This window comes from Podarcis gaigeae (assembly GCF_964106915.1).
Source record: "Podarcis gaigeae genome assembly, chromosome: 12".
In the NCBI taxonomy this organism is placed as follows: domain Eukaryota; kingdom Metazoa; phylum Chordata; class Lepidosauria; order Squamata; family Lacertidae; genus Podarcis; species Podarcis gaigeae.
In genome coordinates this window covers 44,129,762-44,145,284 of record NC_139688.1, presented here as the reverse complement: position 1 = coordinate 44,145,284, position 15,523 = coordinate 44,129,762, and the positions used below count along the sequence as shown (strand labels likewise).

Genomic DNA, 15,523 nt, shown 5'->3' with positions numbered 1-15,523 from the left:
TTCATGGCAGAGTGGGGATTTGAACCCTGGTCTCCCAGGTCTTATTCTCACACTCCAACCACTACGCCACACTGACTAAGTGGCACGAAGAGTCGAGTGACAGAAGGGGAGGAAACTGACAACTTGGTGTGAGGAGGGAATAGACTGGAACAGGACATATGGCAAGAAAAGACCATCTCATTATCTGGATAGGGGTGAATCTATACTGGTTGGTTTTAACGTTAAAATGTGTTATAAAAACGTCACAACAGAGGGTGCTGCAAGGCAGCAATCTATTGGCAATGGGAAATTGCATTGAGAGCTATATAACAGGGTTTTTTTTTAAATAGCCTTTAATAGTGTTTTTACGTATCAGTGTAGATTCAGCCCTGGTCACAAGGAGAAGCAATTTTTGAATGTTTCCAGGGGAAGAAGAGAGGGATACATTTTTTAATAAATAAGGGTGGTATATAAATCTATTGATAAATTTAATAACAGAATCACTCCACCCTGCAACATATTGTTTGTGGGCTACAGAGGCAGTTTTAGGATAGCATGACTTGTGCGACTGGAGGGGGCGCCACAACAATGCTGTAGAATGGATTACAGGGGGGTTGGTTTAGCATCACGCAGGGTGCCACTGAAATCTGAGAGCTCAAAGTCTGCCACTGCCTCAAGTATACACCCTGTTCTAATATATGTGCATTACTTAAAAAGGTGTTCTTCAATTAACATCACAGTACCAAAATATAAAGAAGCTGGACCATAAAGAAGGCTGATCGCCGAAGAATTGATGCTTTTGAATTATGGTGCTGGAGGAAACTCTTGAGAGTCCCATGGACTGCAAGAAGATCAAACCTGTCCATTCTGAAGGAAATCAGCCCTGAGTGCTCACTGGAAGGACAGATACTGAAGCTGAGGCTCCAATACTTTGGCCACCTCATGAGAAGAGAAGACTTCCCTGGAAAAGACCCTGATGTTGGGAAAGATGGAGGGCACAAGGAGAAGGGGACGACAAAGGACAAGATGGTTGGACAGTGTTCTCGAATCCACATACATGAGTTTGACCAAACTGCAGGAGGCAGTGGAAGACAGGAGTGCCTGGCGTGCTCTGGTCCATGGGGTCATGAAGAGTCAAACACGACTAAACGACTAAACAACAACAACAACCAAAATATAACAACAATATCAGCAATATAAAGCCCATAATATAACTATCACATCTTTTAAAAAGTAGAACAGTATCAGCAAAGCTGATGAGAACAGGAACACCAGATAAAACAGGTCCCCGCTGAAAGCAACGCAACCTGACAAATTAAAAGCCTACTGGAATATCCCATAACTATCCCCAGCCCCCCAATAAAAACTAGAGAAAAGCAATCAAAGATGGAGCCAGCTGAAACTCATGGGGCAAGAGAGTTCACAGTACAATCGTACCTTGGAAGTCGAACAGAGTCTGTTTGACTTCCAAAACGTTCAGAAACCAAAGCCCCGTCGGACATTCGGGTTCCAAGGAACGTTGGCAAACTGGAACAGTCACTTCTGGGTTTGTGGCATTCAGGAGCCAAAACGTCTGAGTACCAATGCTTTCGGGATCCAAGGTAAGCCTGTATTATTATTTTTAATTCTAGATTTTCAAACACAGGGAATGTATTTGCTGAATCTCTATACTGCCCTCCATTTCAATAAGTTACGAGGATGGATTTTATGTAATGACGTCTTAGAATATTAAAAAGTATAATTAGAAGGATGCATTTGTTTTCCTCAGCTCCATAAGTAAGGATATGCATAAATGTGAACGCTGTTTTAAGAGGCAACATTCCCAGAGTACTGGATGTGGATGAATGCAACAATTGGTTGGTACTGTAGTGATCTTAAGGGAAATCACTTTAATATCCAGAACTGGATGTCATAAATATTCAAACAAGTGGGAGCTACAATAAAATGTTGCAGCATGAATCGCTTCTCCATGACATTCAGCTCCATTTCTTCATGGATGTGGCTCCCATACTGCTCCCCGTAAGCATTTCATGGAAACTGAGCAAGCTCAGTCCTCATTGCAGGGCTGGATTTAGTTTTGATGAGGCCCTAAACTATTGAAGGTAATGGGACCCTTTATATGTCCAGCTGTCCTTTGTCAACAACAAATTGTCGCTGTTTTTTGTGTTGAATATATGCTATATAGGGACGCGGGTGGTGCTGTGGGTTAAACCACAGAGCCTAGGACTTGCTGATCAGAAGGTCAGCGGTTCAAATCCCTGCAACGGGGTGAGCTCCCATTGCTCAGTCCCTGCTCCTGCCAACCTAGCAGTTTGAAAGCATATCAAAGTACAAGTAGATAAATAGGTACCACTCCAGTGGGAAGGTAAATGGCGTTTCCGTGCGCTGCTCTGGTTCACCAGAAGCAGCTTAGTCATACTGGCCACATGACCCGGAAGCTGTACGCCGGCTCCCTCGGCCAATAAAGCGAGATGAGCGCTGCAACCCCAGAGTCGGTCACGACTGGACCTAATGTTCAGGGGTCCCTAACCCTAACCTATATGTCATATGGTAATTTATGGACCTAATACGTATGTAAAGCCATTTGCACATGCAGAATATAGGCACCCAATATATAGCAAACCAGTGCTATATATGAGCAAACCAGTGATATTTTAGAGAGCAGGCTAGCAGGCGGGGGCCATGACTTACATCATAGGAGCCCACACAACAGAAAACACTGTTGCTGTATGTAGGTTTTATTTTATTTGTTTTTTATCTTATGTTTTGGAAATGTACATCCAGTGTTTTATTCCTTTTTAAAAAAAATTGGCTCCCTAGAGAGTGGTGCCCTAAGCTATAAGTTGTTTAGCTTATACGTAAATCTGGCACAACCTCATTGGGTTGGTTTTGCTCCTTCCACTCAGTTCCCCATGTAGTTTATTTTTTCTCCATCCCCCCATTTTTTAATTTTTTTAAAAAATGTCCTCCTGAACATCTTGGAGTTCTCCCAATTGGGAAAGATACTTCCTGCTTGGGTTTGGAGGCTGCCACTTTGGAAACATTTGCAACAACATTCAAGCCTGAACGTCAGAAACAGAAATAATGATGGATGGGTAGAAATATATTTAAGCTGTCACAGACAATTGTTGAAGATATCATTCCTTTCACATGGATTTGCTTCATGCCGTCTGCTCATGTCACATGATAGCTAAGGCTGTGAAAGAATTGTTAAAAACAAGTCCTGAAATCATAGAAATGAACACTGTACATCTTCTTGGCAATTTTTTTAATTTATTTTTTTTGCGGGGGGAAATTGTTGTTGAAGAACTGACATCAAACTTATCAGTAGTGGCAAAAGGCTACATTGGGACAAACTGAAAATTCGTTTTAACCCTTGAAGAATAAAAAAATAAAATAACTACTCACTCCAGATCCTGAAGCCGAGGTTGAGGCTCCGATACTTTGGTCACCTCATGAGAAGAGAAGACTTCCTGGAAAAGACCTCGATGTTGGGGAAAATTGAGGGCACAAGGAGAAGGGGACAACAGAGGACGAGATAGTTGGACAGTGTTCTCGAAGCTACTAACATGAGTTTGACCAAACTGTGGGAGGCAGTGGAAGACAGGAGTGCCTGGCGTGCTCAGTTCCATGGGGTCATGAAGACGTTGGACACCACTAAACAACTAAACAACAACAACAAACCAATCACTCAGTTAACTTACAGTGGAACCCTAAAAATGCTTACTCAGAATACCTTTTCACTTCAATGGGCCTTGCTCCCAGGTAAGTAGGTATCAGATTTCATTCCTTGTTTATTAGAACCCCATGACAGTAAATGTTTCATTACATTGTTGAAAGACTAAATATGTTTGGTGGAAACTGGAATTATAATTTTACAGGCAATGCTCAAAATACAATACAAAGACAACCTGGGGGTCGGCTGTTAGTTCCTGGCAGAACATCTGTTTTGCATGCAGATTTCAAGTTCAAATCCCCTCATCTCCAGTCTAAAACCCTGGTGCATTGCTGACAGGTAGTTTAAGTAAAGGGACCCCTGACAATTAGGTCCAGTCGTGACTGACTTTGGGGTTGTGGCGCTCATCTCACTTTATTGGCCGAGGGAGCCAGTGTACAGCTTCCGGGTCAGGTGGTCAGCATGACTAAGCCGCTTCTGGGGAACCAGAGCAGCACACGGAAACACCATTTACCTTCCTGCTGGAGCAGTACCTATTTATCTACTGTACTTGCACTTTGACGTGCTTTCAAACTGCTAGGTTGGCAGGAGCAGGGACCGAGCAACGGGAGCTCACCCCGTCGCAGGGATTCAAATTGCCAACCTTCTGATCGGCAAGTCCTAGGCTCTGTGGTTTAACCCACAGTGCCACCAGGTACTTTAGGCAATACCAAACTAAATGACTTGGCTTAAGACAGATTCCTATGGTCCTCCTATTCTACTTTCGCTTCCCTGAGAAACACTGAGGAGCTTCTGCCAATCAGTGAAGACAATACTCAGCTAAATGGGCCAGTGTTCTGACTCACTATGAGACAGGTTCTGGCGTTCCTAACTATTTCCTTTGAATATTTTCTTTTTTTAAAGAAAGAGTTCTGTGGAGATGATACCACATATTCCTTTGCATATAAGGTCACTGCTAGGGGCACACAATGGGCTATGTCTTGGAAAAGTTTGGTGGCATTATCTTGCAGTGGGATTCAGAGACTGCTCCTCAGAAGAGGAAAGGCTTTTCCAAGTAGCCACGAGTGCCAAGGAAAACATTAAAGCAAGCTCTGCCAAAACCCACTAGCATTTGGAACATCAATGAGCTGAAGGAAATCACTAGGAAGAAAGATGAGTTTAAAGATAAGTGTACAGTTTTGAATGAAGATGTAGGAACGGGTGTGAGGAACCACATATGTGGTCGGCAATATGTTCCTTTGTTTTGCTGGCATCCCTGTTTTCCTTTCTGTGGTTAGCAAAATGCTGCTCCCAGCTTTTTCGTTTGAATTAAACGCCCGCATTCTGCAAAACCCATTTGTAAAAGCACTTTACAAGTTAAGGCCCATCTCTCTTTTCAATTCACTCCTATGGAGTATGACCAAAAAATGAAAACATCATGTTCTTGGAGGAGGTATTTGGGTCCCACTCATCTGTGTGGGGTTTATTTTCCACATTTAGTTTTATCGCCTGTTTCGTATTGCCAACATCTGTGAAAAGAATTCTTGTTACCTTCCCATGGTTAAAGTGATCAGAGCACCACAATAACTTCTCGTTTTGCTCTACAAAGCTTTTTCTTTTTGAAAAGGTGGCATTTCTTCCCCTGCCTTCTCAAACTTCTCTGAGCAGAATTCACTAAATTTCAAGTTCAGATGTGACACAGAATAAGAAAGGGATTTTTCCCCCTGTTATGGTTTAAATGCTTTCAGAATTCTCTCTTGACTATCTTCCTTCTCTTCCAATACTTTTGATCTGCTTTGTCTTTTGTTAGCATACATTTGAAATATTCTTTCTTCAGATGGCAGGAACTTAGGCAAGATCTTGGCTCTCCCTCAATGTATTCACAGCAGCTTAAAGAAGGGTTGGACTTTTCGCTACATAATTAGAGGAAGAGAAGGGAAATAAGTACACCAGTGCTTCAGAAGAGGGAACACACATCTGGAGAAGTGGCTTTGGAGTGTTGTATTTCTTTACGCAATCCAAAAGTGAGGTAGCACTTTCTTTAACCATGAACTCTGATTCTCCCTGCTGTGGGAATGCTCTAAATAGCCTGTGGCTTAGACTCCCCAGAGTTTGAAGAGGCTCTGTGCTCCCCAAGTGCGTTGGAGTGCAAATCTAACCAGTCTATATTTTAAAAGGAGAGGAAAATAATACCAACATGGTTCTTCTAGGCCTCACAGTCTCCATGCACCATATTTGCCACACACCCTTCCTTCAAGTTATTGTGTAAAGATGGGAACTCACACTCTTGCTGTTGGTTCAGGGGACTGCAGGCCTATCTCCCATAGGGCTTCAGAGCATGCTTTGATGGATGATGTGGAAAAGTTATCTTAGTCCACAAGTAAGTTCTTTTATTATTATTATTTCTGATCAAAAGTTAACAGCCTAGCTTTTTGCACCAGGGAAGGATATTCCGGAACCTCCAGGAAGTTAATAATGAGCTACTTAAAGCCCTGGTGGTTTGCGAGACATTGGTGGATGAGATTAAAAATGTTTATCAAATGAATGACACCAAAGGGAACTCAAGAAAAACTGTTATAAGACACCTTGAAAGCTATTGTGAGAAGCAAAGTAATCAACCGTCCTCTGTGCGGGAAGAGAAGGGTTTTCAGGCAAAAGCAACAGCTTCTCTGAAACAGTTCAAAGACAAGAAAAACAACATGCAAAAACAACAAAAAGCCGGGAAAGATACTAAAAGAACTAATTAATGTCTGAGGTGAACATATTGCATTGATCACAGTTAGAGTCAGAATATTATGAACAAAGTTAACTAAGCGCTAAGACCGTAGCAAATGAATGCCAAACTCGAAGGGTGGGGAGTGACATATTGATGTCACAATGAATAGAACAAAGGGAACATTAAAGTTGACCCATGCACCGTTGGGGAAAACTTTGGCAGATTTTTTTTCTTTTAATGAAAACGAGTCGAGAACAATGCCCATTTGATTAGAAGACAATTTAACAAAGTGCACTGCTTACAAAAGAACGGAAAACGCTACTGACTGTGTGCCTCTCCTAGTGAAAACAAAGAGCTGGCGTGTGTGTGGAACACTTTATTGATGTGAAAAATCACAGGTCCCGTCCCGGGGGCACTGCTTCCTCTGCCAAGAACAGCTATGGCGCACAAACATAAGGCAATAGGCAACTTTAGCTGCTAAATATAATCAAGCCCACCCCCAATCTTTGATTGGATGGTATCAAAGAAGGAAAAATCTAAGCCCTGCTCAGGCATTCAAAGAACACATAGATTCATAGAATCATAGAGATGGAAGGGACCTGGAGCATCATCTAGTTCATCCCAAATATGCAGCTGTCCCATCCAGGGGTCAAACTTGCAACCTTGGCATTATCAGCACCACGCTCTACCCAACTGAGATATCCATAAGGGTATCAAGGTAAAAGTAAAAGTAAAGGTAAAGGACCCCTGGATGGTTAAGTCCAGTCAAAGGCAACTATGGAGTTGCGGCGCTCATCTTGCTTTTCAGGCCGAGGGAGCTGGTGTTTGTCCACAGGCAGCTTTCTGGGTCATGTGGCCAGCATGGCTACACCGCTACTGGCACAACGGAACACCGTAATGGAAACCAGAGTGCATGGAAACACTGTTTATCTTCCTGCCGCAGTGGTACCTATTTATCTACTTGCACTGGTGTGCTTTCGAACTGCTAGGTTGGCAGGAGCTGGGATAGAGCAAAGGGAGCTCACTCCGTCGTGGGGATTCGAACCACCAACCTTCTGATAGGCAAGCCCAAGAGGCTCAGTGGTTTAGACCACAGCGCCACCTGCGTGCATGGGGGAATAAAGTGTAGAGGAACGTGCCTATATACATGCAGGTCCCACCACAGACCACAGTCTTCTCCGTTATGGCGAGATGAATTGTGCTTCTGCTTAAACTATGGGGATTATTTCTAAATGTGCATAAATGCATATATCCTGATGAAATAACAAATCCAAAACGATTTTTTATTATTATTTTTTTGAGGTTAGAGAGAAGCAACAGCTCTATATGGTTCCTATGAAGCCTCAGGTCTACTGCCTTTAATTTAGCGGAGATTTGGTAAATCCCTTTCCCCCTTAACAAAGAAGTCCAGGACTTTTCTTATCCTTAGGGCCCCAGGCACAAGTAAACAGAGCTTTCAAAGTCAGGCTCCCCCCGTCCTCCTCCAACCAATTAATTCCTTTCTCGAAGTTCACTCAAAACCTTGCCCAACTATCCAATCCGCTCCTTAGTGTCTCCCACACTTCCAATCTGTCATTGCCTGTGATGCTGAGATAAAGGGAAATTGCTGCCCAATTACACCTTCCACACAGCTGTGTTTACTTCCAACTTGGGTGGGGGTGAATTGGCACAGCAAAGAGGTCTCTCCAGCTTCGGTCAACATATCAATCAGCATACACAAATGTTGTGCAAATCTGTCTTTTCTGTGGTGATGCATATTTTTTGGTGGTACCAATGTGGGCACTCTACGTAGGCTGAATGTTCTTTGGTTTCTTCAAACCAGCAAGTCCTGGGCCACAGTGAGTGGTGTTTGCCTCTGCCACTAGATACTTCCGAACTCTCCTGACAAAATCAGCGTCATTGACAGCCTGAGAACATATGGTCAACATTTCTCCGATGTAAATAGGGATTTCTTCCTCTTCTTCTTCTATTTCTACCCCACCCATCTGACTGCATTGCCAACCACACTAGATGGCTTCCAACATACAGTGGTACCTCAGTTTTCGAATGTAATCCATTCCAGAAGGCCGTTCAAATTCTGAAATATTCAAAAACCGAAAACTCAGTACAGAAGCCTCAAAATGGAAAACTCAATACGGAAAACCCAATATGGAAGCTGCATTTCATGTTCGACTTCTGAGGAGTATTTGAAAATTGAAACATTTACTTCCGGGATTACGGTGTTCGAAAACCAAAATGTTCGTCAACAGAGACGTTTGAAAACCGAGGTACCACTGTATATAAAAACATAATAAAACATCAAACCTTATTGTGCCCGGACTTCCTTCCATCCCTTCAATGGTTTTCATGTCTCAAATCTTTTCTTACAGTTTCTTATTTACACTCCATCCACATCACAAGATTTACATTAATCCTGCTACAGTTTTAAAATTCTTACAATTGCTCCGTATATATTCAACAAATTTACTCCAATCCTTTTCGAACTTTGCTTCTTTTTGGTTCCGAATCTTATAAGTCAATTTCGCCAATTCTTTGTATTCAAACATTTTTGTCTGCCACTCCATTAAAGTTGGGATTTCTTGGGATTTCCATTTCTGAGCCACTAGGATTCTAGTGGTGATCGTTGTGTACATGAATAGTTTGTAATCTTCCTTTTTTAATTCATCCCGTTATCCCTAGCAAAATTGCTTCTGGTTTCTTTGGGAAAGTGTATTTAAATAGTTTTTCCATTTCGTTATATATCAGACATATATCAAATATTTAAAAGCTTCTCTCTACAGGGCTGCTTTCACAGGGCTGCGGCCACGACTGTACCTAATGGTCAGGGGTCCCTTTAACTTTTTATTATTATTATTATTATTATTATTATTATTATTATTATTATTATTATTATGCAGCTTCCAACATATATAAAACATAACAAAACATTAGACAGTAAAAAAATCTGTATACAGAGCTGCCGTCTGATGTCTTCTAAAGGTTGTATAGTTACTTATCTCCTTGGCTCAGGGGTTACAAAATTTCATCCCCTCCAACATTTCTCTGATGAAAATAGGGATGTCCTAAGGAAAAACAGGACATTCTGAGATTGTATCAGAAACTAGAATGGCTTATGTAAGTCTGGGACTGGAAAATACAGGCACTTGGAGGGGCTGTGAGAACCAGGATATATTTTTGAAAGGTCTAACAGGGTACCAATCGGAATGGCAACTTCTGCCACTGTATAGTTAGAGGGGAAACTGTTCAAGCAAGGTGATGTGAGTTTATTTTCAGTAAGCCATTAGAATTCCAGTATGCCCGATGTAAAACACCTCTCCTAGGAAGAATAACATTCTTTTCTACCTACGTCAAACAACAAGGAAAAATAACCAGCGAGTTCCTGAACCTTGAATCTCAGGTCATAAAATTCAAAGGAGGAAAAAAGACTTTCACTGAAACCAAAGGAAACAGCCCAATTCGACAGTGGAAGCTGGAGTGTGACTACACATGTTTGTGCAATATGGCCATATATGGGAATAGAGCATGTAAAAAGCAGGCACAGAAAGTAATCAAAGGTTGAAAATGTTAGTAAGCCTACTAAATTGCCAAGAATCAAAGAAGTTGCCTTGGCTTTTAAAGGGACCCTTGACTGTGTAATGAAGCCTTGGATGAGAAAAAGCACAGCTTTACCATTTCATATTTGAGAAGTACCTCGTCAGAAGGACTACATTTGCAAAAAGCAAAGTGGTGGTGCATGTGGCGTTTGCCCACTCATTATGGAGATGTCGTACTGGGGGGCAGAAAGAAAGGGTTAATAGGTTGGACCAATAAGAAAGCCCAGGGACAGAGCCTAACTGTGTTTAAGGCTCAACGCAGCGGTTTTGGCAGTTAGTTCAGTTGGTTTCTTGTGGGTCAGAGTGAGTTAGAGACAGAGAGTGTGAATCAGATTACAGTGTTTCAAAGTACCGTATTTTTCACTCCATAGGGCGCACCAGACCATAGGGCACACCTAGTTTTTAAGGGGGGAAATAAAGAAAAAAAATTTTATCCTGCTGGCTGGCTTGGCTCCCTCTTTAGCCACACACAACCTCTCCAGCTGGGAGAGGCTGCGCGCGGCTTTGGTAGAAGCCAAGACAGCGAGCGGGATAGCGCTGCGCTCCCCGGGCTTCAGGCTGCAGGCTGCTATCCACAAGCCTTCGGAGCCCGGCGAGAACTCCCGCCGTGCTCCAAAGGCTTGCGGATAGCTTCCTGAAGCCTGGAGAGCGAGAGGCATCGGTGCGCACCGACCCCTCTCGCTCTCCAGGCTTCAGCGAAAGCCTGCATTCGCCCCATAGGACGCACACACATTTCCCCTTCGTTTTTGGAGGGGGGAAAGTGTGTCCTATAGAGCGAAAAATACGGTATTTAAAACTTGTTTGCATTCACAAACAGTGGTACCTCTGGTTGCGAACGGGATCCATTCTGGAGGCCTATTCGCAACATGAAAAGTGCGCAACCCGCAGTGGGGCGTCTGCACATGCGTGTGAAGTCATTTTGGTAATGCGTGAGCGGCGAAACCTGGAAGTAACCCTTTCTGGTACTTCTGGGTTGCAGCGGGATGTAATCTGAAAGAACATAACATGAAGCGGACATAACATGAGGTATGACTGTAAACTGGAATCTTTGTTAATACTGTTAAGTTGTGGGAGAACATATCAGACAACACAGCGATTCTTCAAACAGCTCTTGTTTATTCACAGGCCAGAACAGAACTGAACTGAACTGAAGGGTTCAGTCAGCCTGCTTATATAGAGCTCCAGTACAGTGTAACTGTAACAACTTTCTAAAACTATCCAATCACTAAACGTCACTTTCGATCCCTTATTTGCATAACTATCTACAGTATCCCCCTGCTGGCCCAGGGTGAGAACTTCAGTACATAACAAATACATTACAACCTGACTGAGTCTGAATATATTACTGAGGAAACCTGGTTGGTGGCAGTGGAAGAGATAAGCTGTGGTGGTGCAGGATCAATAGTCCGTGGAACGACCGGGGGCTCTGTGCGAACGCCACAGTGCAGAATGAGACTTTCAAGCTAATAGGTAATAAAACAGCCCCCTATTCAGGATTCATAGAATTGCAAAGTTGGGAGGGATCCCAAGGGTCATCTAGTCCAACTCCCTGCAATGCAGGAATTGCTACTAAAGAAGCCATGGCAGATGGCCACACAACCTCTGCTTAAAAACCTCCAAAGGAGAGTCCACCACATTCCAAGTGAATCTGGTCCACTGTCCAACAGCTCTTCCTGTCAGAAGGTTTTCCTGATGTTTAGTCGGAAGGTCTCTTTTTCGTAACTTGAATCCATTGGTTCAGGAGAAAACAAGCTTGCCCCCATCTTCCATGTGACAGACCTTTAGATATTTGAAGATGGCTCTCAAATCTCCCACTCTCCTCTTTTCCAAGCAAACATAATTATAATTATAATACAGTCATACCTCATGTTACGGACACTTCAGGTTACGTGTTTTTGGGTTACAGACTGCGGGAAACCTGGAAGTACCGGAACGGGTTACTTCCGGGTTTCGCCGCTCACGCATGCGCAGAAGTGCTAAATCACACTTTGCACTTGCGCAGAAGCGCCGAATCGCGCCTGCGCAGATGCGTTGCTTCAGGATGCAATCGCTGCAGGTTGCAGACGTGCCTCCATCACGGATTACGTCCGCAACCCAAGGTTCCACTGTATAATAATAATTTATTATTTATACCCCACCCATCCGGCTGGGTTTCTCCAGCCACTCTGGGTGGCTCCCAACAGACAGAATATTAAAAACACGATAAAACAACAAACATTAAAAACTTCCCTGAACAGAGCTGCCTTCAGATGTCTTCTAAAAGTCAGATAGTTTTTCATTTGCTTGACATCTGATGGGAGGGCGTTCCACAGGGCGGGCTCCACTACTGAGAAGGCCCTCTACCTGGGTCCCTGTAACCTCACTTCTCGCAGTGAGGGAACCACCAGAAGGCCCTCAGAGCTGGACCTCAGTGTCCAGGCAGAACATACCCAACTCCCTCAACTGTTCCTCATAGGGCTTGGTTTCAGACCCTTGATCATCTTGCTCATTCTCTTCTGCACACCTTCCAGCTTCTCAATATCCTTCTTAAATTGTGGTGCTCAGAACTGGAAATAGTATTCCATGTGTGGTCTGACCAAAGCAGAACAGAGCAGGACTGTTACAGTGGTACATCGGGTTACAGACGCTTCAGGTTACAGACTCCGCTAACCCAGAAATAGTACCTCGGGTTAAGAACCTTGCTTCAGGATGAGAACAGAAATTGTGCGGCAGCGCAGCAGCAGCGGGAGGCCTCATTGGCTGAAGTGGTACCTCGGGTTAAGAACAGTTTCAGGTTAAGAATGGACCTCCAGAACGAATTAAGTTCTTAACCCGAGGTACCACTGTATTTCCCTTGATCTGGACGCTATACTTCTGTCGATGCAGCCTAGAATAGCATTTGCTTTTTTGCTGCTGCACCAGACTGTTGACCCGTGTTAAGCTTATGTTCAACTAAGACCCCTAGATCCGTTTCACATGTACTCCTCGCAATCCAGATGTCCAGTTTTAACAGAATTAGACAGCACTGCTACGTATACTTACCTGGGAGTAAGCCCCAATGAAGACATGCACAGGACTGTAAACATGCATAGAGTTATGCTGCAAGAAAAAACCTGCTGTGCACTGTAGAATTCAGAAGGACTTGATTCCAAATAAACATACATAGAAATAGTCTGCAAGATTACTGCCTCTTTCTTGTTAGGGCTTCAATGCATTCTTACCATGCAGATCAATTTATGTCTTTTGTTCCAGGCTCATCAGCTAGGCATTGTGCCCTTGGGACAGGCATCCCTGAACTCAGCCCTCCAGATGTTTTGGGACTACAATTCCCATCATCCCTGACCACTGGTCCTGTTAGCTAGGGATGATGGGAGTTGTAGTCCCAAAACATCTGGAGGGCTGAGTTTGGGGATTTGGAAGCTACATGGATAACAATCCCGATCTCATCATATGGGAGCAGGGGAATCAGAAGTACACAGTGTTTATGATTTAGCAACTCTTTCACCATCCTGATTGTGTGAACAAAGAGCTAGTTAATGTTGCTTAGGAAGTGACTAAGCCACATTAATTCATCTTGTGAATGTCCTCTCCTGTAACGGTTCAGGGATCACTGAATTCATGAAAGCTCCTGTTGAATGTTTGTATGAAACAGTCTGTTTGTGCAATTGGTGTTGCAGCAGATCAAGATCTGCCAAATCTTTATTACCAGATTTCCTGTATTAATTACAAAAGGAAAAACAAACAAACAAAGGAACATTTCATGAAATCCTATCTGGTCACTGCCAGTACCCTATTCAATTAGGCAGTTAGGATCTATTACAGTGCAGTCTTATGCGTTTGTACTCAGAAGTAAGTTCTGCACTAAAATCAGTGGGGCCTGCTCCCCATAAGTGTGTGTATAGGACTGAACATTTCACAGCTTCATGTTTACTGGCAAACTGATGCATTTGCTTTTCCCGTCATTGAAATATATAAATTATATATAACACACAGTACGTGCTCTCTGAGCCCTGTAAAGTAGAAACAAAGCCAGATTTTAAATATCAGCAAATCCGCAATAAGTAATGGGTTGTACTTGCTGATTTTGCAGCACTTTTACTGGCATGTGATGGACATTTGCCAGTATTTTTTTTTTAATTATTATTTTAAAACCCAGCTGTTTGCAGTGATTCATTTCCTTACATTTCCCAAATGACCCATAGCAAACCAGAGCAACCCTTTTGAAAGTAATAGTTGCCAAGATTAGTGTTGTTTTAAAAAAAACAACAACAAAAAACTCCCAGGCTTTTAGAATTGAGTTTGTTAGGTGATTTCCCCACCCTAACCCTTGGAGTTAAGTTGCAGCTATTCCCACTAATAAAAATAGAATTCCCAGTAGACAAGTGTAATAAGTACACAATGCACTATCTGGTTAGGATACTAGGCCAATAGCCACAAGGGCCTCTTCATGAATTATCTTTCAAAACACATGTCTTTCCATGGGCAAAAGGCAGCTAGTTATGAGCTCCATACAGCTGATATAATACACATATCTTAAACCACCCAATGTGGGGTGTGTGTGTGTGGCTATGAAACAGGTGCACTTTGAACCAGCGCTGAGTGAAAGGGGAGGGGCGTTTTTTTCTTTTCATGAACAAATACACTTTGGCAAGCTTTCTATTTTGGATGAAAAGGGCAAAAACATTTCAAGGACATGTGTCGCGTCTTGTGATCAATTATGTTCCCTAATGCTACGAGTGAGAGTGACAGAAGACTCATCCATACTGGTGAGTTATAACAATAAAAAGGTGTTATAAAAGTGGGACACCAGAGGGTGCTGTAGAGCAGCAATCTGTTGCCAATGTGAAATTGCATTGAGAGCTTTTCTATGGTGTATTCTTATAGCGTTTTCCAGGTCAGTGTAGATCCAGCCAGAGTTTGGTCCAGGCTCTGAAGTGATAGTGACATGGAACACCTGACAAAAGCAAGGGTGGTGTAGCAGACATGTTTATGAGCATCCTGACGCCCAGCAGACATGAGGGCACAGATTCCATCTGCCTTCATTATAATTCTGATGATTGTAGTGAAACGGAAACACTGCCATCAGACATTTTTTAACTAAAAGGCAATTTAGCCCAAGGCACATTAGCAGATGGCCCAGATAAATAGGGAAAAATAAGTCGAATGCAGAGAGAAAAAGGAATGCTCAGTTTCCGAGTTCTCTCTGTCTCTCTCTCACCCCCAATGGTAATCCATTTAAACTATGCAAAACTGTACTTAATCTCAAGTGCTTCTCAGAGGGCGCGAGGGGGTGAAAAGTGGCCTAGAGCAAAAATTTAGTTACCTTTTCCCAATAGGCAATAAGATCTCATTATTTCAGCGTCACAGTAATGAAATGCAGAGCTATGCACACTGAACTTCCCATGCACAGGGGAACGTAAGGCAATATCCAGGATTTTATATTTCTGAATGCAGAAGAAAAATAATATGAGGATGTAGCCACAAAAAAACCCCTGACTTTCTCTTTCAGTATCTCTCTCCCCCACCCCATCCTAAAGAAAAAATAAAAAGAGCTTTTGCACAGCAGAAGTATGAGCAAGGAAGATTAAATGAGGAAAAACT

The 15,523-nt window shown here is 42.9% G+C and overlaps 1 long non-coding RNA gene across 2 annotated transcripts in view; it reads left to right on the top strand.

The window, feature by feature from the left end:
* LOC310828464 overlaps window positions 1–15,523 on the top strand; it is a 167,228-nt gene that overhangs the window by 37,641 nt on the left and 114,064 nt on the right. The window lies entirely within an intron of this gene.